Source organism: Vespula vulgaris, chromosome 14 (genome assembly GCF_905475345.1).
Source record: "Vespula vulgaris chromosome 14, iyVesVulg1.1, whole genome shotgun sequence".
In the NCBI taxonomy this organism is placed as follows: Eukaryota; Metazoa; Arthropoda; class Insecta; order Hymenoptera; family Vespidae; genus Vespula; species Vespula vulgaris.
This window is the reverse complement of record NC_066599.1, coordinates 1377501-1405493: the sequence shown is the minus strand read 5'-3', so window position 1 is coordinate 1405493 and position 27993 is coordinate 1377501. Positions and strand designations below refer to the sequence as shown.

General features: G+C 32.9%; 1 protein-coding gene across 1 annotated transcript in view; it reads right to left on the bottom strand.

Moving 5' to 3' along the window:
- The window catches only part of LOC127068893 (dentin sialophosphoprotein-like), a 64727-nt gene extending 45203 nt beyond the window's left edge, over window positions 1–19524 (bottom strand). The window contains exon 1 of the mRNA XM_051005263.1: window positions 18615–19524. The gene's annotated coding sequence lies outside the window, so the exon portion shown is untranslated. The remainder of the gene's footprint in view (window positions 1–18614) is intronic.
- Window positions 19525–27993: the final 8469 nt, after the last annotated feature.

The window sequence follows — 27993 nt, the reverse complement described above, 5'->3', positions numbered from 1 at the left end:
AATATTTAGAAAAGCGACTACTTGATATTTTCTTTCTTTTTTTTATACATCATTTCCCTTCTGTCGAAAAAAAGTATTTTTTTATCGCCAAGAAAAGAAAAAACTATAATGATACAATGATCTAATCTTCTCAATCAATAAGAAAGTTAATTTATTCATTTTCTAATGAAATCACGCGTATACAGGATACAAAAACGGATAAGTAGATAGATCGCGATCTAGGAGAAAAAGTATTGGTATTAAGTTGAGTCAGACTCGCCGTATTTAACGTATCTACATAAATTAATTTTATGGAAAAGGTAAGTAAAAATCGATGCTTGTTAGAATCTAGAAAAAAAAGAGAGAGAGATTTCTCGAATTAGTCAGCAACCATAACGGAGTCGTACGATTTTTACGTATCGATAACGATAACAGGAACGAGAGAACCTATTGCGAACACGTTGTTCTTTGTTCGAGTTAGCAAAAGAACCCGAATGAGCTCGCTGTATGAACATGCATAGACACATATATACATACATACATACATACATTCACATACGTACGTACGTACGTACATATATATATATATATATATATATATATATATATATATATATATATATATATATACATACATACAACACGTGTATGTACATACGTGCTCGATGAATCTTTCCAAGTAGTATTTACACGATCTTAGGGAGCAAGAATGAGAAACAGACAGAGATAGAGATATACATACATATATACATATATATAAATATATATGTAGAGAGAGAGAGAGAGAGAGAGAGAGAGAGAGAGAGAGAGAAATAGAGAGAGATAGAAGAAAGAGAAAGAGAGGATTATATAAACGAACGCTTGGAATCGCTTTTGAAAGAAGGGTAAAAAGAGAGAGAGAGAGAGAAAGAGAGAGACAGCGAGTGAATGCATAATGGTGAATCATATTTCGAGCAAAGAAATTAGATCATTAAGCCCAAGCCAGTACGACCTTGGCTTGCTCTCCGACGGACGGTAAGAAGCTAAGTGGCCCGTGAATAATTCTATTAAATCTCTCCCGCATTCGTTTCATCATGATCTCTCGACGGTGCAATTACATTAAATTACGCTTATTGGGATTCGATTTTAATTATCCGTAGCTGCATCGAATTCAGAAGAGAAAGAAAATGAAAGGGTTGCTTTTTTAATATTCCCTTTTAAGGGATCGACCAATAACAGTAGCATCGCTCCAATGGATAACTCTCGATATTTGTAATACCTTTAATTACATGCTTATAACGTATACCTACCCTTCCAGAGGTGTGTCATTATTCCTCAGAAATTTCGTCCTTCTCTTTTTAATCCTAACCTTTTCATATTTTCTTTTAAATGACTCGATTACATCGACCGGTGTATCATACGTATCTATGTATACTTTTTATCATAAATTTTCTAATGATTTTATAACGATTTTATTGTGTAATGATATTTTCCTTTTTCTCACTCTAGAATTATTATTGAGTTGCAATATAAAAATTATAGTTATAGATTCCGTCTTTGTACTTACAAGTTATTACGATTAAAAATCTCGATATAAAACGATATCAAAGGTAATAATACATATTTTAATAACTATATTATTATTATATCTCACAAATGCAATCGTAAAACTTGCTATTATGAAATTATAGAAAATAAGAAAAAAGAAGAATGAAAAGTCTGGAAAAAGTAATAAAATAATAATTCAGTGAATTTAATGAAGGAAGCAAGGAAAGTTTTCTTTCTCTTTCGATGATGATACAAATGCATTTTCTATCGAACGGTGATTACCGATGTTCACTCCGAGATATTCGGTGTGATTATAGTGCAAGTAAGAAAGTACTTGCAAACGATGAGATTTAGAACACATAAGGAGAGTGCGATCTTTGACGTGGCACAGCCGGATGAACGAATGCATAATGTTGAATTAAAGATATACGGACAGACACGAACACATGTACACGAACGTTGAAGAAACTGGATCATTAAAGTCGCTAGCAACCTTGGATTTCTTGCACTCATCTTTTCTATATGCAGCATCCGCTGGAATCAAGCTCTTACGAAATCATAGAACGAGGAAGAGGATCTTCAAATCGACCCGATGCGTTAGATTTTGTTGTAATAAATTTTCCGAATAAAAAATAACGAAGAAGTATGATAAAAAAAAAATATATATATATGAATTTTTTTTACAACTTCTTTATACGTATTCTAATCTTCGAGATAATTAAAAGATTATCGTATTGTAATAACGATTACAAAAAACGTATTATAAAAATAGAAATGATCAAAAATTAAAAAGAGGAGTTAAAGCAAAAAGCAAAAAAAAAACAGAAAGATGATTAAAAAAAAAAAAATACCTAACGAATTATTCTAATTCGATAGATTTCGTGAATGTTGTTGAAGTGAGTGACAAGGTAGAAATTAAAAGAGAAAGAATAAGAAAAAGAAGAAACAAAAAAAAAGAAAAAAAAGGATAGAAACCGTTTCATCAGATTCGAATACTCGTCAGTTAAGCTCTCACTGTCTTTCTTTCGTTTCATTTCATTTCCAGCGGTATCTCGGAGCACCGCTGGTGGTGAACCATCTAAGCCTATCCTAGTTTTTGCTTAGCCAGACCAGATCAGAGCAAAGCTGCTACTGTTGCTTGCTGTTACGAACCATCTATGGCTAGGAGCTTCTTTCTACCTTATACGATTATTTCACCTCGCTCCCTCGCCTAGTAAATGTTCAACCATTTTCGAATCGAAATATACGAAGAAGATAAAAAACGAAGGAGACTAAAGATAAACGAATTTAACACTTGTTCTAGTAACTTTCTTCTAGTTATTTTCGAATTGCATTTATACAGATATAAGAAATTTGATCCGATATTATAAATGAAAGATCGATGGATTATATGATCTAGTAGATAATACCACAAAAGTAATATATGTAAAAATAATATTATAACTTGTAATAATACGACTCAAATATAAAAATATTCGGATCCTATTTTATATTAAATAACACCGTATATTAACAATCTATATTCACATATTTGCAATAACTTTGCAAAACTAATCCAGAAAAATATATTGTAATACTATTATACGTATTATATCATACACTATTTATTTTCATTTTATACTTACTACTTATTTTCCCTATCGAATTAAAAACAGATCGGATTAACAAAATACGACAAGATGAAATAAAAATATTCGAAAATTTATCTTCCCCGTTTGAAATATTCAATGGGTTGGAAAATTATCTTGAAACGTAGGACTGTAGTGTCTCGTATGTCCTGAATAAAATTAAAACAAAAAAATGTATATATATTCTATACGAGAACGCACGAGCTATAGAGAATGAAACGACAAAGAAAAAGGGAAAAGAGAAAGAGAAAAAAAATTAATAAAAAAGAGAGATATATGTGGAACGAGTGAGAAAGACAAGGAAGAAGAACGTTTTATGTAATTTGGTCCTGTTTAACGTTGCCCTTATGCTGTGCAACATTCGATACTTCTTCGATGAGGCTATGTACCACGTGGACAATGTAAGATAACACCTCTATAACCAGGCAAATAAAATACTCAGGTAACTAAACGTATATATATATATATATATATATATATATATATATATATATGTGTGTGTGTGTGTGTGTGTAAGTCAGAAAGATCGATTTCCTTCAAACAAAACATCGATTCTCCTTCGAATAGCTATTATCTTGATAAAAGGATCTTTCTCTCTCGAAGTTACAATCAATGCCAACTTGCTATGGAGACTTTCCCAGTGTGGTTCATGTACGCGGAACGATCTGGCTAACGCTTACAATGCTCTTTTGTGCTAGCTACGATATAATTACGCGTTAGTGATTTTTATGGGATTTGGACAATAAGATCGTCCTGCCTCTCGTATTTTCTTTTTCTATTCAATAAAATAGAAATATGTACATATATATATATATATATATATATATATAGAAAGACAGAGAAAGAGAGATACTAAATTCCTTACAGTTAACTAATTTGTAAAAAATCAATTAATCAGATTTTAGATCTAAATAATAATAATACAAATATAATGAATATATAAATGAATACAAATTACACAAACGATAACAGATATATAATAAATATATAAACGCAAATCACTACTATCGATTCATTATTAATAATACCAATCAATTTCAATTATCGATTGATACATCTGTACGATCCTTCGGGAATATTAATCGATTATTTAAAAAAAGAAAAACGTAATTAATTTCATGATTGTCCGAAGGATCGTTTGAAGGAAAATTTTCTAATCAACAAAAGTGAATTCGCCGGGAGCAGCGCACGTCTCGTACTTCAACATTCCGCGGTTTGTTCTCCGGTAACTCCCACTATCTTTATCTTTATCTTTATCTCTTTCTCTCTCTTTCCGCTTGAATGAGAAAAGATGACTCGAATGCCCCGTGGCACGTTCTGTCCGCCCGCATAAAAAGCTTCATTGCGCATACGCACACCGGAAATCCCCTCCGGACTGCCACGATCCATCCCTTTACGGAAGTGCACCTCGTGGAATGCGAACGTGCCACTATAGTATTTCCTCGTCGTTTCGAGGAAATTTAATCGATACTCTGAACCCTTACGAAAGATCCTTCCTTTTTCATTTATCTTTTTTTTTTTTTTTCGTATTGATCGATCGATGATCCTTCGAAGAAGATAACAGAAGTGACTCATACGAATATATATATAGCTCGTACGAGCTCGTAAAGCTTATAGAGAAATGAGTAGATAATTGTAAAATAATGCATAAATGAAGAAGAAAATTTTTTAATATATAAAAAGAGAGATAAACAGAGATAGAGAGAGAGAATGTTTTTTCTACTATAGAAAAGATTATAACTAAATATATATGTATGTATTTATGCGTTAGAAATCTTTGACGAAGATAATAATGTTACTAGTCCTACATAAATGAAATCAATAAAAAATTATTCTTCCATTAAAATATAAAGTGTCATGAAAGGAAAGAGAAAGGAAAAAGAAATAGCAGGAAATTAAAATGAACTAACCCCCCGTAGATCTTTCACAAAGTACTATCGTTAATATCCGATCAAAGAGATACTACTAATGTTCACCGAATGCAAATTGAAGCCGTCTGGGAAGTGACAGCGAGTCGCGCTAATTAATCTCTTAATTGAATTAATTCTCGACGAGAACGAGAGCCGATCGATCGATCGTTCGGAACAAAGTGCGAGGATCAAAGGTCTTCTTCCGATACTCCGTTACGTAGTTAATTCGTGAGAGAAGAATAAGAAAAAAAGAAGAAGAAAGAAGAAAGAAGAAAGAAACAAAGAAAGAAAGAAAGAAAGAAGAGAAAAGAGAAAAAACGAAAGAGAGAGAGAGAGAGAGAGAGAGAGAGAGAGAGAGAGAGAGAGAGAGAGAGAGAGAGCCACGTGGAAAGGCTGGCCCGTTGCACCTGCGCCAGGACTCTCGTAGTATTGTTTTAGGGTCAGGTAGATGGTCTTTAATAGCCTCTGGACACGCTTCGTGCCTCTTCGAATGTTCACTGAACCGAGTAGCTCCTCTTAAAATCAAAGGAGTTTCTTTTCTTTATCGTTTCTTCTTCTATATCGAACCATCTCTCTGAAGAAGCTTTTAAACGTTAATCTATATACATACGTATGTGTGTGTGTATATATATATATATGCTATCATATCATATACCTCAAATAAGATAAAAATTAGGTACTCTATACATAATTATTGTATACTGACAAAATTGTTAGATTTTCAAGAGATATATTTTTATATATTCTAATTGAAAATTATATAAATTTATGACTGTGTATACGCGTGTATGCGTGTATAGAAAGAAAGAGAAAGAATGCGATAGCTACTAGAGAATAATATATTTCAAATGACTCTGAAATTACGTACTATAAAGTGAAATTATTGTATATAGAAAAATTCCTTTAATGTTGACATTTTTATATATTAAAATTCATAATTATATCAAACTGCATACATAAATATGTATATACATATATCAAGGCTGTGATAATAACAAAAGGATCTCAGGAAGGAACTCACAGGAAAGCGTCGATCAAATCGATTAGCGTGCTTCTCGCTTACCACGATGCAATTACCCATCCGAAGTGCAATTACACGTTAACCGGCTTAGGAAGTTATACATTTGTCTTTATAGCGAGAGGAAACTAACTAACTGCGTACGTGAGTCCTTATAAATCCGTTATCTCGATAAGGAAAAGGGAGAAAATTTCTAATCACTCTAAACACGCTCGTCGTTATTTATTACGATTAAATGTATCTCATTTAAAAATTATAACATATTAATGCTCGATATACTCGTAATTTAATAAATCTATGTAAGACATGTAACACGTCTATGAAATAATTTAAATTTGCATTAAAAATATTCCATTTTAATTATTTAACATTTCATTCAATACTTCATATCTTTAATTCGTATAATCCTATAGATGATAAAATATATATCTTTTATCTAAAAATGTTTGAAGGAACGAAAAAGAAAAAAAAATAATGTGAATTAAAGAATTCACAAAAAAAAATAGGGAAATTTTATTGACTCGAACTTAATCGATTTTCTTATCCCTCCTTCTTTATTTCTTTCGTTCGAGTTGACGTTCGAGTAAATATTAACACAGATATAATCGTTCAACCAAGGAGACACGTAAATGAGATGATAAATGAAACTAAATAGCGATCTAAGAAGAAAGGAAAGAAGGGAGGAGTCAGACTCGATCGCGTCGTCACGACTTCTCCATTAATTTTCACTACGAAATCGATACGAGAGATCTGTCTAATTAAATTACACCCGTTCAACGATTCCCGACTAGATTGTTTCTAACGAGTTCTCTTCCTTATGGACTCGACGAATCGAAGAACGAAGACGTACAATTATCATAAACAATTTCGAAGCAATGTTTCATGTAAAAAAAAGAAAAAAAAAACGAAAAGAAAAGAGAACTATTCTAACTAATCAATGCAATAAATGGTTTTACACCGCGGAGCTTTTCAACTAAAGTTATTTACGATCATAAGAAATAGTATTTAAATAAACGAAGTAGATGCAACATTATCATAAACATTTTCAATAATGATACAGACAAAATTTATGCAAGCAAGAAGTTATTCCCATCAACTAATGCGAACGACTTAATACTAGGGACTTTCGATGTTATAGTAAAACTATATTAAAATCCGCAAAGACATAACATTATCATAGACATTTTCACTAACGAGTCAAACAAACTATACATACATACATATATATATATATATATATATATATATATATATATAAAGAAAAAAAAGGAAAAAAAAAATGGAAAAGAGAAAACGATTCTCACCGAACTAATGAGAATTGTTTTGAATAGGGGCTTTTCAAGATATAAATCGATTTATGGTTATAGGAAAACGAGTTCAAACATGGCACGTCGTTGATACTTCCGGTGTTTAAAAGGCACGACTTTAAATTCAAGATCGTAACCGCATCGTGCTACCGATATCAGTTCCTCTTCTTTCTCATGTTCTTAGTGTTTCTTGTCGGTGCGTTGAAGTTATTGCCGTAACGACAACGTGAATATCGGCGGGGACTTTAATGCCACGGGTGTCGGAATGTCGTGTCGCTGGGACAACTAGTTTACCTCCTCTTTTACTCGGCTACTGCTAGTTACGGTACGCAGTAGTCCCTCTGTGTATATATATATAAATATAAATATAAATATAAATATATATATATATATAAAATATACGTCTGTATGTATGTACGTACGTATGTATTTATGTATGTATGTATGTATGTATTTATGTACGTATGTATGTAGAGAAGAGCCTGCTGAACGACCGAATGAAAAGAATAAAAAGAACGAAGCTGAGAAAAAAGAAGACGAAGAAATCGGTTCAACGGGCAGAAGAGAAGAAGGAAGAAGAAGAAGAAGCAGCAATGAGAAAGCAATGAGTATCTTCTCGATCCTAAGAGGACGATCATCCGTTGGATTAATGCACCAAGGAAAGAAGTAATCGTAAGATAAGTGCCTCATGGAAATCTGGAATAATCGACCTCACCGAGCAGGATTCGAAGAATTTTTTTTTATTAGAACCTCTCGATTCAATACTTCCTGTTAGTATGTAGTATTTTATTTCTTAAATATCCTTTTTGTTCTTCTCAAATGATATAGATTATTTATTAGATAGCGTTTGATGAATAGATATATTCGTTTGTGTTATTTTTCGAACGCTATAATATCTGTCATAATTAAAATAATTGTGTGAATTATTTGTAAAAAATATACTTCGAATAAATCGCTAAAATTTATTTCCATATAAATAGAAAATTTGTTCGAAAGATTTCAAAAGAAACAGGAAAAAAAAAGAAAAGAAAAAGAAGAAGAAAAAATAGTTTCTCTAACTCGAGAACGGCTGTCCATAATATGAAGAAAAAATGCAAAGCGAGGGAATATAATGGACGATAAATGCATTCGATAAGTGCATCGATCGGTCAAACTACTTCGCGTGTCGCTCAATGACTTTCACCCTGGCATTAAGTAAGCGTCGTATTATTCGAGAGATGCATGATTCGAGAATCACGTCACCTACGGATTTTTCTTCGTCACGCCTCGCTCGTTTCCAGATTCTAATTCCTTTCGATTAGAGAATGCTACTATTTCTTATACTTGATACATATAATACCGATAAATATAATACATTCGGAATAAATTATGTAAATATTCCATTTAAAATAGATACGTCGTTATTGACTATTACGAATTTTCATTCCAATATGATATCTTTGAATTAAAATAAATAACATTTTATCAACTAAATCAAGATTATAACAATATAAAAAAAACACTATAAAATCGTTTCAAATGTTCATGATACTAACAAAAAAGGAAAAAAATGAAACAGTTTGAAAGGAATGATTAGAAAAAAAATGTTATACAGATCATTGCTAATGTTAATGACATTAATATATGAATGGAGAAACGACCGAACGATAATCTCGAAGAATAAACGCAATAGAGATATTTATTGGCACATGGATGTCGCCTCCGCGCAATCGATTTGCATTTCGAGCCATGTATATACACACATGAGCGTATCTCGTCGTGGGTGTCGACCACGACCGGAAAGGATGGTTAAAAGATCTCCGAGATGCCGCGTTTTATACCCGAGAAGGCCATTGGCACACCGTATAGGTCGATATCAACGTACTAGATATAACTCCTCACCGGAAATGATATAATAAAAATCATCAAACTAAATTTTCTCGCTAATTAACGTTAATGAACACATTTTTATCTTCCTTCGTACGTATACATATATAAAAATTTGCAACACTTCCGAATGTCAATCGTAGGAAAGACATAAAAGATTTTTACGATTTACAACGAAAGCAACATACTAATTAACGTTTACCTAATCGTTCGAAATATTATTTGCGATTATTTCTCAAATGAATTTCTATAATATTGGAAAGATTATTTTTCTTAAAAAAAAAAAAAAAAAATAGAAAAAACTACAAAAATATATTAATTGATATGAAGGGAATCGTTTCGTTTTGTATTTTTAATAAAAAAAATTATGGACAATTATAACTAAAAAAAGAAAGAAAAAGAAACAGAGAAAGAGAATGTGAGGCAAATTGTTTCTTCTAAAAAAATTAGCAACACGAATATTTAATACATACATACATACATATATATATATATATATATATATATATATATATATATATATATATATTTATATAATGCAACACATCCACGAGTGTATACTAATTGACATGTAATAACTTCGTATATTTTCTTAGGAAAAAAAAAAAAAGAAAAAAAGAAAGAATTATGAATGATGATATTCAAAAAGAATGTGAAGAATCCGGAGATCATTCTTCTGGAAAGAAGGACAACGGAAGAAAGAAATAAAGGTGTATTGGTGGGAGGTAAAAAAAGGGTACAAAAGAAAGAGAGAAAGAGAGAAAAGAAAAGAAAAGAAAAGAAAAGAAAGAATAAAAGAGAGAGAGAGAGAGAGAGAAATAAAACGCATAAAACGAAGAAAATGTGTCGCACAAAAGGAGGCAGAGGAGGTCAAGCGGGGTCAACCGATGTGATTTGGTTTATGGCGCGAGCTCGCCTCTTCTCCTGCATTATTGTATTTTCGTCGATGATTTACGATAGGAACGACCGCGTTTCTCCCTTCCTTCATACTATCTCTCTCTCTCTCTCTCTCTCTCTTTCTCTCTGTCTGTATGTCTGTCCGTCCTTCTCTCTCTTTCTCGTTTACTTCATTTTTCTCATCGGACACCACAGGCGGCCTTCGACTACTCCGAATTCGAACGAGCTGATTTTTATTTACTTCCTGATAGCGCTCGCAAAAAACGGACCCTTCTATCTTGCATTTTATTGTCCCATAAGAGAAAGAGAGGTACGGAAATATTCTTTTAAATATCTACAACGTTCGTCATCATTGGTGAATGATGAACGATTAAAAATATTGACAATTTATTGAAACTTGTCATTGTCAAAATTTTGTCATTGATTATATCTATAGAAAAGAAGAAAGAAAACAAATGTTGATAATCGAGAAGATGGGAAAGATAATTTTTCTGAACGTCTTTCGTATTTATTATCTTATAAACGCGTCTAAAAGTTTTTACAATGGCGCGATCCAAACATTTACAAAAAAAAAGTTATAAAAGAAATTAAAAAAAAAAAAAAAAGGAATAGATAATAAAAATCTTCTCTCTGATCGAATATTTTTATATGATTTCATTCCTTATAATAAAAAATGTTTCCTCTCTTTCTCTCTCTCTCTCCCCCCTCTCGTTAATGCCATCGATAACATACGTATGTACATACATAGATAGGAGCAACGTCCCAAGCAAAGAAAGATCTTTCGCGTACGCGAGGTAGCACCTTCGCTTAACGTGGAAACGCGTAAAGTCCTTGGAAATCCATGTTGCTCGGAGTATACGTAGGACTAAGCCGATAATTTACGATCGACCAGAGAGGAGAACTAATTTTATATCGAGAAGTCGATCGTGAAGATTCGCATAGATTTTATCCCATCCTTTTCACACGGACATATGCACGTACATATACGTATATACACGTACATAGAAAAATAAAGAGAGACAGATAGACAAACAGAGAAAGAGATAGAGAGAAAGACAGATATATACATACATACATACATATATATATATATATATATATATATATATATAAAGAGAAAGAGAGACAGATAGAAAGATAGAGAGAAAGAGAGAGAGAGAGAGAGAGAATTACACATACACAGAATACATATACCTATACAGACACACGCATATCCACCTAAGTAAGTACGTGCGCGTAAGTTGAAAGAGGAAGAGGGTGGTGCACAGGAGCGTATCGAGAAACGTATAAAAAAGCTTGCTTGTCTCGTCCGGATTAAAGCAGCGTGGCATCGCTCATCGACGACTTATATCGTTATTCATATATTTAGAAGAACTCTCGGAGAGAACTCTCGTCGAGCAGGTTTTCTCGCTTTCTTGCTATCCTCTCCCTTGCTTTTCTCATTGCTTATCTCGAGGAGTGCACCGACAGAGCTGAGAAGTTCCTTTTAAAAGTTCATTCAACGTGCTACGAGTTATAGTAAGCAACTATAGTAGAAATGGATGAGAGGACGAGAGTTGTGTGGTGATAGAGAGAAGAGGCAGGCGTGGCGAGGAGGGGGATGGATAGGGGGAACGTGGCGGGATGAAAGGTGGATGCGATTCATTTTAAAATGAAAAATTAATCTATATTTAAACGCTCCAATTAATTACTAGCAATGAAACTCCAACTGCAACAGGAGGACAGCTTAGATCCAGTGCAGTTATTGTAAGTGTATGTGCGTGTGTGTGTGTGTGTGTTGTATGACTGCAGAAACTCGAGGAACCTGAAGAACTCACGAGAAACTCTCGACTCGAGTTCTCTCTCGTAAGAAGTAAAACTTCTCGACTTCTACTACTCGTTTGCTTTTTATAAAGCGTTACGAAGAAAAAACATGGACGGACGACGAAACGGGAACGTTAGTTTTCTTCTTTGCTGCTAGAGATATTTTAATCGTTTCTATAAATATCTTTTAATCTTTTCCGATCGAAAATAATAACGGCATAAGATGTTCTGATAACGTCTTACGATATTATTTGTATATGTAATTATAGATGTAATAATAATAATATGTCATTGGATAAATGTCATTGGAAATTGATTATTTCTAAAAGAACAATTGCAAAATTTGCTCTCATTTCGCAAATCATTCGAGTAAACAATAAATACCGAGGTCGTTGACTCTCGAGATGCATGTCAGTGCGTATAAATGACATTATCTTATCTTCTTTCCCGCGTCCGTGCATTTATATGCCCTATAATAAAACGATTTATATTCCTTGGTAGGCGTAAGAGTTGGAAAATCTTACCTACCTAAAATTTTGCCTACCTTCGAGAGAGTTCTCGATGAGGGGCCGAAAAAAATTAAACAAAGACAGAAAGAGACAGAGAGAGGGAGAGAGAGAGAGAAAGAGAGAAAGAGAGAGAACAGATAATTTAAAAAAAAAAGAAAGAAAAAAATTTATTTAAATGAATTTTAATAAATCCTAATACGAAAAAGAAATTAAAAAAATTAGAAAACAGAAAGAGAGAGATATAAAATAAAAAGTAAAATATGCAATACGCACAGATTCGTAATAGTATTAATATGAATTACTATGTAATACATATTAGTGGAACATTAAGAATATTATTAGAAAAAAAGTTATTAAATAAATTGAAATTGACAGTAAAGATAAATTAATTAATCAACGTAGACAGAACGTTACGGTTATTAAGTAATACTATACCATGAATGAGGATTGATAATAGAATATTAGAATATCATTAGAAAAATAAAGACAAGAAATAGATACATAGATACTAAGTAGACAGATATTGACACAAGATATAGATTAGATAGCTAGAGTAGATAGGTACAGAAAATTATAGACATAGAGACAGCGTTATCTCTTTTACTGTAAACAGTTCGAGATAAGGTTACAAAAAGAAATAGAGCGAGAAAAAGCTCTAGAAAAGGGGAAAAAAAACAATACTCTTTTCTCTCACGAGAAAGGAAACGTCAACTTGGTTGAAACTTTCATTACTCCGATCACACTTTTCATATCGTTTTAACGACTTTTAGAAAAGTTCAACTTTTTAATCGTTTTTCATAAAAACTTTCAACATTTTATCATGAAAGATATAAATGAACGAAGTTAAAACGAATTTCTAACTATCCGTAAAAGAAAAGAAAAATTAAGATAACTTACAAACGAGAATGATGAAAATGTCAACTTTTGCATCTAAACGAAATATATAACGAAAATACTAAACGATACATAAAATGAACGAACCTAAACGTTTGATATATGTACATAGTTAATAAAAATATTATAGTAAATATAATATCAATGAGATTATATATTCAGAACAAAGTATCCACTTATATAAACCATTTTAGGTTTATAGATCCATTAAAATGAACAACTCTAAATATCCAGTTTCAAGAATTAAATATCAGGATAGAAAAAAGGATGATGCACCGATACAAGAAAAAATTGTCGATAAATAAATTGTACTTTTATGATTTTTTTCTTTCTTTTCTTTTTTTCGTTGAAAAGCAAAGCAACTACAAGTGGAAACACGTGAGCTTCCACCGAAAACGTTACTATATTTTTAATCTGGTGAGTTCTCTTTTAAAAAAAGATTCACTGTACATACACACATATATATATATATATATATCTTTCTCTCTTTTTCACAAATACGAGACAAGTAAAAGCGAATCGACCGCTTTAAAGTTTACTTACTCTCACGATTCGCGTCTAAAGTTGCGTCGTCTGAGAGAAGAACGAGTGAGAGAGACAGACAGACAGATAGAGAGAGAGAGAGAGAGATTTTTCGTTTCTGTACTTAGCTTACCACTACCGTCACACCACATTGTGTCGTCTTTTGACAAAAACCGTGGGTGTTGGTGAAAATCCGAGTGGAATGACACTGCTAGAAAATCCAATAAGCGTAGTCTAATTCGCTTGCGCAGACCGATTCAAACCGTCTGAATAACGAATATTTCAACGACGAAACGAGATGTCTGTAATGTAGAACGTAACTAGACATATAAATTTCTAACATTAAGAAGAGAAATAATACCTTAATATATAATACGATTTCATTTTGATAACGTTTCGATCGTAAATATATAATTACAGGGATTAGAATCACTTCTTTGTCTAGACGTGTATCTAATAAAAAAAAGTGTTTGTAAAAGTATTTTATTTAATCTAATAAAAAGAAAACGTTCGATAGAAATTACTTGGACATTTCCAAAAATTACAAAAAAAAAATAATAATAATTATTATTATTGTCTAAAATTCCTAATCTTTTTATATTCAATCGTAAATAATAAATAATAAAAAGAATGTAATTTGTCGGATATATTAATGATGTTTTTTTTTAGCAATTCTATTACTTCATTAAAGAAAAAATGAAAGCGATGAATTGAAATATACTCTATATATCTATCTATTTATCTATGTACATATGTATACTGAATATGAAAGCTTAGGAAACTCCACGCACGAGCGATCAAGAACGATCGCACGCGACCTTATCACGCGTGAGCGTCTTATTGTCGCGTGCGCACTTATTGTCTCTTTCTTTCTTTCTCTTTCTCTCTTGCTCTTATATATTACAGCTCGTAAACAGCATTGGTTATATGGGGCATACGACGGATCATTCTTTGGCTTCATTTTTCTAATCGATTTTAAAGGTGAAGGCGAAGGACTCGCATACGCTCCTAGCCTTTCAAATCGTCATAAAAGCGCTCTATACAACAAGCGTTCGAAATACAACACTAAGATCAATGACAGAAATCTCGAAAATTTGTCGATCGAATAAATCGTTCGATAAGTTTAACTAATTTCATTCTTTTTTCTTCTTACGCACAAACATAAAAGTTACGTCTTTTCTTTTTATATCTTTCTTTTTATAAGTATTACGAATCACGTATTATTGATATTAGAAGTTACACAATAAATATCATTGGAATTTTTTAAATAAAAATTATGGTAAATAATAATTATACTAATTTGAATGTTTTAATGAATTAATATATAGTAATGAAGAATTGTAAATATTCATTACGAAGATTTTATCTTTGTTCTTTAAAAAATATGTGCTATATGCATGATTCTGATCAATCTCCATCCCTGTGTCTAACGCAAAAGGAAGATGAAATCGCACGCGTTTGATTCAGGTCAGTAATCACAGCATGACCCTTTTGACACGCTCGTTAAATCCAAACGTTTAAAGGAAGTCAGAGGATTCTGAAATTCGGTGAGATACTGGTAGATATACCTAGTAACGGTAACTCTCTCTCTTTCTCTCTATCTATCTTTCTGTCTCTCTCTCTCTCTCTCTTTATCTCTCCCTCCCTCTCTCTCTCTCTCTCTTTCTCTGTCTTTCTCTCTATGGAGACACTTAATGATCTCTTTATACGTATGTGTGTGTGTGTGTGTGTAGTAAGATAAGTACAAAATATCTCTGTCTCTCTTCTTCTTTTCCCTCTTCTTTTTCTTCTAGCAATTTTACTGGAGACTGGAAAATAATTGTCGTCGTTATTGCATACATGCTCGTTGAGAAGAAAAGTAGATACAAAACGTGTTGATAATCTTCGTCACACACGCATGTCGGAGTTCATTAGATTAAGTTGCATTTAAGATAAGTGAGAATTAGAAAAATAAAAATTTCGTAATATCTGCAATTGACGTTTCGCTATAAATAAATATTTAATGTTGATATAATGAATCTTGAATGAATATTTACTCTAAGGAAGATAAGAGAAAGGAAGTGCGAAACTCCGTAGAAAATGTTTAGATGCAATAAAGTGGTATCAGTACGAAATAAAGCACGTATCGTCGTTCATCTTTTACATCTAACAAGATGATCCTTTTAAACAATAAATAAAATCTTTTCATTTTAAATCAAATAATAATCGTAAACGTTTTAAATTGCAATTGTTTTCCTTATTGATCGCTGAAATGAACGATCATATATCATCATAAAATTGCACCCATTATTTCAGTACATCGAATATCGTGACAACTACATAGACATGTAACACATACATACAGACATACACGTACACAAAGTCTATGTTGACATTACTTTTTCTTTTTCATTCTCGATGCACCGGATGCAACGACATGGAAAAGAAGGAAGGAAGAAAAGAGGCCAAACTCGGGTCGTATCTCCCACGTAGTGGAACGAATTCCACGCTAGGCCACCCTTTCAAAAAGCCGGAAAAAAATGAGTGTACGTGTGTGTGTACGTATATGTGTATATAAGAGAGAGAGAGAGAGAGAGACAGAGAGAGAGAGATAGATAGATAGATCTCCGTGAATTTATTCGTGAAAGATTTTCAACGCATAGAGAGACGAAGATGGAGACTCGTGTTCGTCGTCTTTTAAATGACATGCCAGGAGCATTCGCAAAGTGGAGCAGTAATCGGATGTACCGTAATAACTCAAATAAACTCTGACTAGCGAAGCTCTCTTTTTCTTCTTCTTCTTCTTCTTCTTCTTCTTCTTTAAGAAAGAGAGAGAGAGAGAGAGAGCATCTTGCGAATCGCTTCTGGTATTTTTCCTCTTACTCTCTCCCCACCTTCGAAATCGACTCTGTTATGCTTCTAAGCTCTATTACGACAACAAACTTACGATCTAACGAAAGTGTAAATAACGCGAGTACAACAGTCTCTCTTTTTCTATATTATTATGATTTCATTCCTGGGAAAAAAAAGAAACTCGTACGCATTTACTCGATACAATTTTATCTGTTTATATAGAGTATACACATTTTTTGCTTTCTACCCTGAGCGAATATTTACATTAATATCCTTATCATTTTGTAGAATGAATCATATTGTTTATCTTTTACTCTGAAAATATTTAATACTACGTTACAATCTTACCGATACTGTATGCTATAATTTTATCAATTTATATAAACGAAATATTGGTAATATACTTCCATAAAAATTCTCTAATATATAGTACTCATCTTACGCTTAAAGTACCGTTTAGAGAATGAAAGAATACATTAAAATTATGATTAATAATATCGAATGATTAGAATGAATTGGTATACGGGCATATAAATGTCCTAAAAAATTATAAAAAGCAACAAATAAAAATGCATAGAAAGACCTAACGGATGTTGCATAAATTTTAGGCGCGAAAGTAAAGCCAACCGGAAGTAGAAATGAGAGGAAGCGAGCCACACGAAGTATATATCTACGAAACCGTACCAACGAGCTGCCCTCAACTCGCGAAATCGATCCGCGGCCGGTCGCGTTTACTCGGCCCTCGAACCTGCGGTTTCGAGGCGCGACTATATACAAACTTGAATCTCTGCTCTCTCTCCCTCTTTCTCTCTCTCTCTCTCTCTTTCTCTTTCTCTATCTAGCTCTATCTTTATCTAGCTATACATATGTATATGTATATATAGGATGAAACCATTTACCACGTAGATCCCAAGCCCAATTATCTTAATTATGTGATATATGCGAAATTTATTTTGACAGTAACAATAAGTTGTATTCTTTTTCTTTTTATTGATTTTATTCTTGTTTTTTTTAATTTTGATATATATATATATACATATGCAATGCAATATTTTCATACGGAACATCTAATAATCTAAAACGATTCATTTCTAAGTTATAGATTACACGAAAAATTGATTTGTACCGAAGTCGTATAAAATTAATTGTTCTTATAAACATTGTCAAAAAAAAATATGTATATATATATAAAATAAAAAAATAAAGTTGATTACGTTATATCGTAAATATTGATCTTTTAACAAATTTGATTTTCTCGAGAACGAAGCACCGTACGTAAAAAAAATGTTTCTCACTTTCGACTTAATTTATCACATGGAATAACAAAATATTAAAATTTTATAAAATCGAGTAGGCGAGCCTACTCTCGAGCTTGTCTTACACGATAACTCTTCAATTAATTAGCCATAGCTCAACGGCGAAATAATTCATAACTCTAGCGTATTATGAATATTTATTAGATAGTCCATCACTTTCTAACGTTTCTAACTAACATAAATAAATAGAGGGTTGGTAGATGCAGCAAAAGCAGTAGTATACTTGGTTATAACGAATTATTTAGTACACCTACAAACGTCCGCTGGTGTGTTTGCTTCGTAGGGAAGATCGATCGACTTTCAAATAACATTCTAACAACGTTGCCAGTTAATAATACAAATATAGAATACGATATATTGCCTTTTATATTCTCTCTCTCTCTCTCTCTCTCTTTTTTCTTTTTAACGATTACAATCGAACACAACACATTTCCTTGTGTACCTTGAACTTCCTAAATGTTACGACAATAAATATATAACGCTTTATCCGTTTCATACGGTAAAAGTAATAACGCAAACGATCTAACGCACGCCCACACACAAAATTCAACTAAACAAAAGACAAGGAAATATAAAATAAATCACAGCTGTGTAATTGGTACTCACGAGAATCGGAAATAACAGGATCAGCGTAGATTCATCGTCTTTAGATCATCTTCTTGTGATCGATCGTATCGATCTTATTTAATTTGTAAGAAAAACCATAAGATAAAATATATCAATTTCTTCCTCTCTCTCTCTCTCTCTCTCTCTCTCTTCTTCTCCCTCTTCCGTGTCTTCTCCCTTCGCACACAAACTCACAAGAAAATATTCGTTACTTCGTCTCTCCACCAAAAGAAAAAAAACGAAGAAGAAAATAGAGAAAAAAAATGCACAAGGAGGGAAAGAAAAGAAAAATACGAAGGAAAGGAGAAAAAGAAGCAAAAGGAAAGAAAAAATAGGAGAAAAGAAAAAAAAAACGGAAGAAGATCGATGATCGATGATCGATGATTCCAAGTGCGACACGCGATATTGTATTCCGATAATATCTCGAGAACGGAAGTTAAGGAAGGAAGAAGGAGGAAGCAAGGAGAGAAAAAAGGAAGGAAGGAGGAAGGAAGGAAGGAAACAGAAGAGTGTGTGCGAATGAGAGAACAGGACGGATGCGGTAAATGCGGAACGTGAACCTCGATCGATGTCCGTGCGCAGACTGCCGGCTGCTCGGCTGTGCCGCGCTTTCCTCCTGCGCCGCTCCTCTCCCTTCCAGTCTGACATCTCCCCACTCTTTCTACTCAGCGACTACACAACTACGTATGGATAGGATATATGTATACATTTGTATGTGTATATGTATGTGAATGTGAGTGTGAATGCGAATGTGAAGGTGAATGTGTATGTGTGTGTGTATGTGTGTGTGTATGTATACGATGCTGCTTCCCTATTATCCCTCCTCCCTTCGAACCACCAAAGCTCTCGGGCCAAGGACCGACTAAGACTTCGACCTATCGATTTTTCTAACCACTTTAACTACTTTTTTCTTTTTCTTTTTTTTTTCTTTTTTTTTTCTTTTTAATCATTTTTTCCTACTTAATTACGTCGATAATTATGACGACTTTAAAGAAATTTTCTCTTTGTGCTTCCTTCTCGATTATTTCTTTTTTCTCTTTCTCTGTCTCTCTCTCTCTCTCTCTCTCTCTCTCTCTGTCTATGAATAATTATGCGCGTGTCGTTGTATTCTTTACGTCATTAATATCAGTATGATAATTATGATGATTTTTAGAAATTTGTATTTTTTGATTTTGTCTATTTTGTAAGGGATACTCTACCAAGATTCGTATGAATATGATACTTCTCTTTACGTCGTTATTTTTACTATGATTTAATTAAGACGAATTTTTAGAAATACCTTTTGTAAAATTCTTTTGTTTCCCGTAAGAGTTACTATAAAAAGAGTTGTTTCCGGTTGAATACAGGACGATAGTCTTTTACAAAGTATACTCGTAAAATACATCATCGTCTTCTTGCTATTCGTCCACCCGCATGTCGTCTCGTGTTATGATCACACGATACTCGTGTAATCTTATTTGCAAACCCAGCCCGGTAGTCCGTGTCTCAAAATTTATGCGTCTCTGAGACTAGCGAATAAAACTAAAAGAGAAGATTAGGAATGGTAAAAGTTGATCTATTTTTGTCTATCGAAAGAGTTCTGTAATCGTCTTAAGCCACTGAGAACATACTGCAGCATCTTTGTATTTTGAAATATAATTTACGAGTAGCAATTTCATTTATATCGTTGAAATAGTTAAAGAATATAAATTTCGCTTGAAAATATTTATTTACGTTCCTTAATGCAAACACAAATCCGTCTAACTTTCATTAATTAGTTTGTTTTATAGAATAATTTCTTTTTCACATAACAATAAATAGTCATATAAATATTCATGAAAATTAAAGAGCCTATCTATATTCTGCGACTATGTTAAAAAGACAAATTTGTTTATCAAAAATTTGGATACGATAATAAATAATGATCATACCCTTTTACATTAATCCAATACTATAGATATCTGTGCCTACAAAAAATATAAAAAATAAAAAATTTATTCCAACCATAAGATGACTCTAACGCTAATTGATTTTTTGAAACCGACAAAAATGAAACGTTGTCTTACGTTGCTTTAGAAAATATTTCTCACTTGTTCGCTTAAAATAGATCATATTTTTTCTTTCGTCGAATATTCTTTCAACAATACAAGCGTTTGAGGAGATCGAAAAGCCCCGATTGCGCCTTCATTAATTGTCTCACGTGACTTGCTCGTTGATTAACGTCGAACCCTCCCAGTCGTTTTCCATATAATCATTCTCTCTCTCTCTCTCTCTCTCTCTCTCTCTTTCTCTTTTCCCCTCTTTTAACTTCTATCGAGCCCTCTCTCGCGTCCTCAATCGAGGGAACAAAATAGAGCAGTCGAAAAGGACTGTCAACTCTACGGACTAACTCGATACCTTTTCGCGAGAATAAACCTCCATCGAAACGAAGCTTTGAAGAGAAAAAATTGCGACCGTCTTTCGAAAGAACATCGAGAAAAGAATTGTCACGAGAGACTCTAATCGATGACGCTTCTTTATTGGAAATCTAAGGCCGAACGAAATGTCCTCGACTTCGATCTTTTCACTATTTCCTATCTCTTGAATAGACGACTTTATTTTCCTATCGAACGCACTTCGAACGATTTTTCTTCAATGGAACTATCAAGGAAGTTTATACGATAGCATGTGTAATGACAAACCTGATAGATTGGTTCATTCGATAGATCGGAAATTCGATTAGTATGGCTTACGAATGTAATGCAACTTGTATAAATAAAGAGAAGAAATAATAAAAAAGAAAAAAAAAGAAATAAAGAAAATATCTCTGCAGGTACTATGGATTTTATTTTTTTTAAATATATAACTACGTGTAATGCAGTTTGGATAAAACAAGAAAAACATTAGAAAGAAATTTCAGTTTTAAAAAAATATATATAATTAATTTTTATTCGACGTAGATATTTTTAATAGCCCTTTTAACTTTCTTAATTCGATATAAATCATGATATAATATAAACAATTGTTCTCAACTAAATTGAAATAAATTACTGTTAGTGCATTACGAACGATTTTGAAACTCTTACAACGTCCTGCTAGAAACGATCTGAATACTAAAAATTTGAAGCCGAATCGAACGAATCTTTCTTTCGATGTAAAAAAAATGAAGAAAAAAAAAAGGATCAAAAATAAGTTTACCGATCGACGCTTACGTTACTTCGAGTTCGAGTTCAGGCCCTTTTTCTTTTTCCCACTTCGAAGAGACAAATGTACGTCGCTTTTGAGTGCAATGCCCGGAATCTTAACTACTTGCTCGTCTCGTATTCAGGTGCGTTCGCAACTCCAATCGTATATACGACCTTTCATCTATGTCGAGTCTCTTGCGCGTGTACAGTTTCGAAAATGGATCGATCATCGATCTTTTGTACCTTCTTATCCCTCTTAAAACAGTTAGAAACACTTGATTTAGATAAACATGATTCCAGTGCATTAGAAAGAAAAAACAAAGCATCTATATCCTATTCAAATTTATTTTTTAACGAATGTGTTATCTAATATTTCGTCGATTTACATGAAAAAAAAAGAAAAACGAAAAGAAAATTATGATTCGAACGTGAAGCTAAAAATTTGGAAAAGTTTTCAAATATATATATGTATATACACTTTTAATTAGCATCAAATTAATGAATACATACGCTTTTTAAATACCGAAATTTTCAGCCACTCAAAAACCAAAGTAATTAATTTTATCAAAAAATTTATTTATATTTATAAAAAATTTTTATAAAACATTTATAAAAATAGAAAGTAGTGGAAGAGCATTAAAAACAAATAATATATAAAATATGTCATATATATTTATATATATTATAATACTAAATTATTATATTATAATCTGCTAATCTAAATAACTGTTCTTTGAAATTTTTCTCTAATAATCTTTCGTATTTTTCTAAGATATAGCTTCGAAATATTATTCAGCAACAATAAACACATGATAATGAATTATGAAAATAAGTTGATATTAATTATGCAAAATTATTACTACGAATAAACAATTTGGTTTCTGAATGGCTCATGCAGCCAATCAGCTCGATAGTACTTGCGTTGTTAATGATAGTATAATATATACCTAATACTTCATTTATACGATAAATTAGTTTTAAAAAAATCTGCATAAAATCGTGTAGAAATAGAATTACTTGTTTCTAAACTTCGTCATTTCGAAATGTCGTGTAAAGAAATGTGTAAAAAAAAGAATTAGGTGCATTTCGTTACAACGAGAGTAATATCGATAGTCCAGGTCTCACCACGTGGAGGTTGCTGCATACGGAGACCCATAATCGTTAATAAAAATTTAAGAACAAATCAGTTATATTAATCTCTATACGTACAGAATATAGAGACCAATGAAGAGAGCTAACGATGTTATTGCGTATCTCGTGTAGTAATAAAATAAGAGAAGAGGACACTCTTGCCCTCTTGACTGTTTTGTTTACGTTTTCCAAGAAAGATCGAGTTTCCGGAACTCCAAGTAAGAAAGACACAACTCAGACTCAATGTCATCGTTCTATACAAGCCCTTCAAATCTAATGTCAAGTTGTGTCAACAAAAGAATTTCGTTCACTCGTGACGATTTTGAAAACATTAAATATTTCAAAGGTTATCTGAGAATATTTTATACCAATATGCGAACATAAACTAAATAATAACTAAACAATTGCATAAAAAAAAGAGGTAACATAAATTATTTCTTGCTTTTTTTTAATACGACATAGATCAAAATATTTTAAATAATGATTTACGATTAAAGAAAATAACGCAAATAAAAATTTACAAAATTACAATTTATTTGCAATATATAAATTACGTATTTTACGTAGGTAGATTCACTTTATAAAGAATTATAAAAACTAATTAGAAAAAGAATAGATAAAGTTTCTAAGACTTTTCACTTGGACGAATAAAATCTTCAAAGTTCATCAAATGATTTCGACATCAATGATCTCGATTGCTTAAGAGAAACTTTGAAGTGTACGAGCAATAATGTCACACGAAAGATAAAAAGAGCTTAAATAATTGCCTAATCACAAACGCACGAGTACTCTTCCCACGCTTTTCTTCTCCTCTCATCATTTCGTTTCGTTTCGTTTCGTTTCGTTTCGCGACAAGCGATGCGATGCGACGCGAAGAGGATGATGAGAGAAAGAGAGAAAAGACTGCTCGTTTTAGTAGGACTACACCGCAACATTTTTGCGGTGCTTTTATGTCTTAATTTCCTTTCGAACCCTTCCCTCCCTCCCTCCCTGCCATCCTTTCATCCACCGTAAGAGTCTATTTATAGTGAGCACAGCTTCTCCACTTAGCATCTTCCTCTGCGTTCCGGCGATACTCGAGAGAGGTCTACGATCTTCGAATTTCTTCGTGGAAAATACTATCAACTAAATTCTATAAGAAAGAGAGAGAGAGAGAGAGAAAGGAGGAAAGAAAAACATTCCAAAAGCGAAAAACTCTTAGCAAAGTTTGGAAATTAAAAACATTTTTATTCGTACTTATAATCGTACGTCTTGTATCAATTGATTGCATCTCAAACTCGAATTTAGGTAATTCTTCGAACAATTTTTTAATTTATTAGTTATCAACTACGAATCTTGAAAATATTTTTTCCCTATAACAAAACGGGAATAAAATTTCTACAAAAAAAAAAAAAGATACAACTTTGAAACTTCACAAATAAAAAAGAATTATAATTCATGATTATACGCTTTATGTTATAAAATATGCATCTCTCAGTTTAAGAATCGCGTGGCTTATCTCTCGAGTTTACATAATTTATCAACTTTTTATTACTCTGCAATATACGTGCATACACGTAGACGTGCTTTAAAAAGGTGATAACGAGATTAAGATTAAGGAAGGAAGGGTCGTCGAGGAGTTTGGAGAGATGTAGGAAGAGAGTTCTCTCGATTATCATACATACATACATACATATATATATATATATATATATATATATATATATTCAATGATACTTAAGATTATTAATTTACAACAAATCCAAAAAAAGAAAGAAAGAAAGAAAGAAAAACGAACGATCGATCGAAAGAAAAAAGCACGTATATACAAATTCATAAATATTTAATCACTAATAAATTATACGTATATAAAAATTAAGTAACATATACAAACTCTCCGGAAGACCATCGATAGGTTCAACGATCGAGCATTACCGAACATATTCGACAAAAAACCTGATGATCTAATAAGCGTCGAAAAAAAAAGAGAAGAAAAGAAAAGCAAAAAAATAAAAGAATCATAGCAACTTAGGAGAAGTCTCTCTATAGGGTGGAGGATCAACGACTACGAGAACTACGACGATAGAACTCGACTTCTTAAGGCTTTCGAAGGACGCGGCACGAAGATCGAGGGATCTTGCCTTTTCCGCAGCACGATGTGAGAATGTTACTCGGTCTAAGGTAACTAACTCCATAGCAAAAACTGGACGTTCTCCTGCCTACTTCGCAGTTTTCTTTTTTTTTTGTCTTCGACCTACCCCCACCTCACCCTCTCTTCATCCTCTTCTTTATCGTCTTCTTCGTAGTAACCAAGCATCATCTACCCATCCTCCTCCTCCTCCTCCTCCTCCTCCTCCTTCTCTTTCATCCTCCTCTTTCAGCCTCCTCCTCCACCCCCTTCTCCTCATCCTTCGTCGTAGTTTCTATCTCTTGACGTTTCCCTAGAGAACGACGGTGACACATCGACCTGTCCACCAACTGCACCGGCACACGCTATAATCCCAATGCATCGGCCTAATGTCTAATGCTTACCTACTATACGACAGAATGATGGTCTTGATAAAAAAGAGACGCTGAAATAGCTTCTCTTTCAAGAAATACACACACGGAAATATGATAGTTAGCTTGATTGATAATAATCAGTGTCGGGCTTAGTCATCGACTATGACGTTTCAAATCCCAAATATTTTCCATATATTTGTTTCGTTAATGTTTATAACTTTAGAATCTTTTTATAATCAATATTCCATCCACGTTCGCGTGATCTCACGCGGAAATAATTGAAACATATCCACGCTTTTTCATTCAAATCCGGCTTTGTTTTTATTATTAATTCGTAAAAAAAAATTCCAATGGGTTAACAATTCCAAAGGATATAAATCGATAAAACGCGATAGAAAAGAATAGTCCAAGAGATCGATAACTAATTTATCAAACTCTTAACGTCGAATAAATCAACGCGCATCCCTATAGAATTATATCTTTTAATCGACACACTTCATACAAGTGTAAGATGATACTCAACCCTTGAACTACAAGGGGTAGATAATCGAAAGGGACTCTCGACGATGTTAAAGAAGAGAGAGCGAAGAGAAAGAGAGATAAAAAGAATTACAAAGATAGAGAATAAGAGAAGGAAGAAAAATTCATTATCGTTGACGCAACGCGTCGACGTTGAAATCGTTTAAAATTGCTAAAAGAAAATCACAAAGTAGAACGTAACCACTGCGTCGGGTCGCGTCGCCTCGCGTCTGTAAGATTCTCGACAAAATCGTCTCTGCCATCTGGCATGCAACTGGCCGACAACGTGCAAGCCGCATTACGATAGTAATTGTTGCAGGACTCCCTCTCTCCTTCGTTACTCCTCTCCTCCTCTTCTTCTTCGTCTTCTTCTTCGTCTCTTTTTTCTTATATCTCTTTTTCTTATCCTTTTCTCTCTCATTGCGGTTGCACGCGCATATTTTCTCTCTGTTTCTATCTCTCTTCAAAATGCTAATGCTTCGTTTCTTTACGAATTAACAGAGAAAAAAAGAGAGAGAGAGACAAAAAAGGAGAGAGAGAGAGAGAGAGAGATAGAGATTCTGAATATGAGGAATGTAAAAAGTTTTTTAACGAAACACACGAAGCTCTTCCTAATTCCATTGCTTAACTCTTCGTCTTGGATTGTGATACAAGAACGACGTTTAACGACGTACCTTCTCGAGATAGGTCGGACTCTGTGCGAAATGCCGTAAATTTATCATGGATTCCGTTTTATGTCGGGCATTTCTTGGAACGAATCTACTGTTACTCACTCACGAACACGCGATACCGTTCATCTTCCTCCTCTCGATCTATCTATTTATCGAATATATCGACAATATCAAGAAAAAGTTTCAAAGAGTAAACAAAAAGAAAGAAGGAGGAAAGTGAGACAATCGTTTTTTATTTTCAATGCGAGCAAGAAAATGTTTATTTTCCTCCTAATTAAAAAGGATCTCTGAACAGTTGTCTCCTTTGCTTCGACTAATTTTTTTGTTTTTTTTTTTTAATTAGCTTCTAACGTCTTCCCTTTTTTTTTAAATTTGGAAGAATAATAAATGAACAAAAAGAAGAGAAATCCCGTGTCATCTTTATAATCGTATAACTCTAAAAAAAAAAGAATCTGTCAACTCAACATTTTTTTAAATAAATCAACGAGGAAAGATAGAAAAGATTTTCATTTTCTGTCCAATCACTCCCGAAAATCCCGGAAATTTGTTTTCCTCTTCTGGATCTTTATCAGACATGATTCTCCTTTTCTCTTTTTCTTTTAGAAAACTTTAAAAGAACAAAAAAGTTTTACTTTTCTTACCCAAGGATCTATATAATACTTAAATAAAATCAACATTTCAATAAGTCTCGAGTTTCAATTTCCCTTCCCTTGTCTTCCTCAAACACTCCACAAGAAGAATAATAAAGATCGATAGTCCCATTTAAGAGGTCAAGAAATGTTAATGCAAAGGAAATCGAAGTACTCGATTCTCTCTTCGTCGTCGTCGTCGTCGTCCTTTATCGAGAACGGCCTTGCCCCTTTGCAAAAGAAAGTTCTATTTCCTTGGAAGATATAAGAAATTCTTGGCAAATGTACGACTGCGGATTCAATTTGTATGCAGAAAGGGGAAATGCAACAACGTCCAGCATTTCTATCCTACGGTGAAATAGATGGTAGAACAAAATTTCAAAGATTACGTAAGGTCTCTCGATTATACGATTTACTGATACTTTGCGATTATTCGATCGAATCGAAATATTTATGAGTAAAAAGAATTCACATATGTATACCACATATGTACGTGCATCCATACGTATATAGATAGATCGTATTCTTTTTAAAATCTAATCTCCGTTTTACAATTCGACCTTCGACTCGTCGTAAAGCTGTTCATCCTACTGTTTGCGAGACGTCACTTTGATAGATTAACGATGCACACACATAGACCAACATACGAATTTTCTTATATCGACCATTTGAAAATCGATATACCATTAGAACGTAAATCGACGAGGGAAGCCAGAGAGAAAGAAAGAAGAAAAGAAAAAAAATCGATTCTCTTCGTTCGTTTAAGCAACGTAAAAGATCCAGTTAGTATTCAGTCCGGTTCATC